We start from the raw sequence: 1616 nt of genomic DNA, 5'->3' as shown, positions 1-1616 counted from the left end.
TGTTTTGCTTCCTCTGATAGTGTGAAATCTGTAACAGGTTGCTTTGAAAAAAAAATTTCAGCGAAACGATTTGGTCTGAAAAATGATATGAACTAGTCTCGTTCTAGGACGAGAGTGCTAAAATCGTCATAACATTCAATTAAACAGACGTTAAATCTATTTTTGATCGAAAAATGGTATGATTTGATAGGTTTTTTTGTTTAGAGCAGAAAATATTACTCTATTTGATGCGGAGCTCCTTTGCTTCAAACTTCAATTGATTCAATTCAATAAACAAACGATTGCCCACTGTTCAGACAGGGTGGCCGAGTGGTTAAGGCGTTGGACTGCTCATCCAATATAGTCTGCGTGCGTGGGTTTGAATATCATCTCTGTCGATTAGTTTTTAAAAACACCTGAACTGAATTCGTTAAGCACAACAATTAATGTTTACCTAATTTGTTAATAACTCACCGGATTATTTACTAAATTATAGAATTCTGGAGATAAAATTGGCTCAAAAACTTTTCAAATTCGTCTAAGCAGAATAGTCAAGCAATTAAACGTTGAAAAAGTTTAGGTTTAATCATAAAAAATTTGGTCGGCCAATGTTATACGTTTTTCTATTGAAACCATTCAAGTAATGGAATTTAAAAAAAAATTTCAAGTTATTTTTTGGCCTAGTTTTTTCACAAAAACCATCGTTTTTAATTGGAAGCAGATCAAAATTAAAAATCCCTAATTCTTTGTTTTGCTTCCTCTGATAGTGTGAAATCTGTAACAGGTTGCTTTGAAAAAAAAATTTCAGCGAAACGATTTGGTCTGAAAAATGATATGAACTAGTCTCGTTCTAGGACGAGAGTGCTAAAATCGTCATAACATTCAATTAAACAGACGTTAAATCTATTTTTGATCGAAAAATGGTTTGATTTGATAGGTTTTTTTGTTTAGAGCAGAAAATATTACTCTATTTGATGCGGAGCTCCTTTGCTTCAAACTTCAATTGATTCAATTCAATAAACAAACGAATGCCTGCTGTTCAGACAGGGTGGCCGAGTGGTTAAGGCGTTGGACTGATCATCCAATACAATCTGCGTGCGTGGATTTGAATCTCATCTCTGACGATTAGTTTTCAAAAACACCTGAACTGAATTCCGTAAGCACAAAAATTGATGTTTACCTAATTTGTTAATAATTCACCAGAAAATTTACAAAATCACAAATTTCTAGAGATAAATTTGGCTCGAAAACATTTTAAAATTCGTCTAAGCAGAATAGTCAAGCGATTAAACATTGAAAAAATTTAAGTTTATTCATGAGGAAAATCGGTTGGCCAATGCTACAATTTTCTATCTAAACCAATCAAGGAGTGGAATTTTGAAAAATTTTAAGTTACTTTCTTGGCCCAGTTTTTTTTTCACAAACAAGCATCGTTTTTAAATGGAAGCAGATCAAAATTTAAATATCCTTAAGTTTTTGTTTCGCTTCCTCTGATAGTTTGAAAGCTGTAACTTTGAGTTTTCATCGAAATGATTTGGTCTGAAAAAAGATTTGAACTAGTCTCGTTCTAGGACGAGAGTGCTAAATTTGTCATTACAATTCAAATACACATACGTTAAGTCTATTTTTGATCGAAC

This window comes from Symsagittifera roscoffensis, chromosome 7 (genome assembly GCF_963678635.1).
Source record: "Symsagittifera roscoffensis chromosome 7, txSymRosc1.1, whole genome shotgun sequence".
Lineage (NCBI taxonomy): Eukaryota > Metazoa > Xenacoelomorpha > Acoela > Convolutidae > Symsagittifera > Symsagittifera roscoffensis.
The sequence above is the reverse complement of the archived record's forward strand: the minus strand, read 5'-3'. Positions refer to the sequence as shown.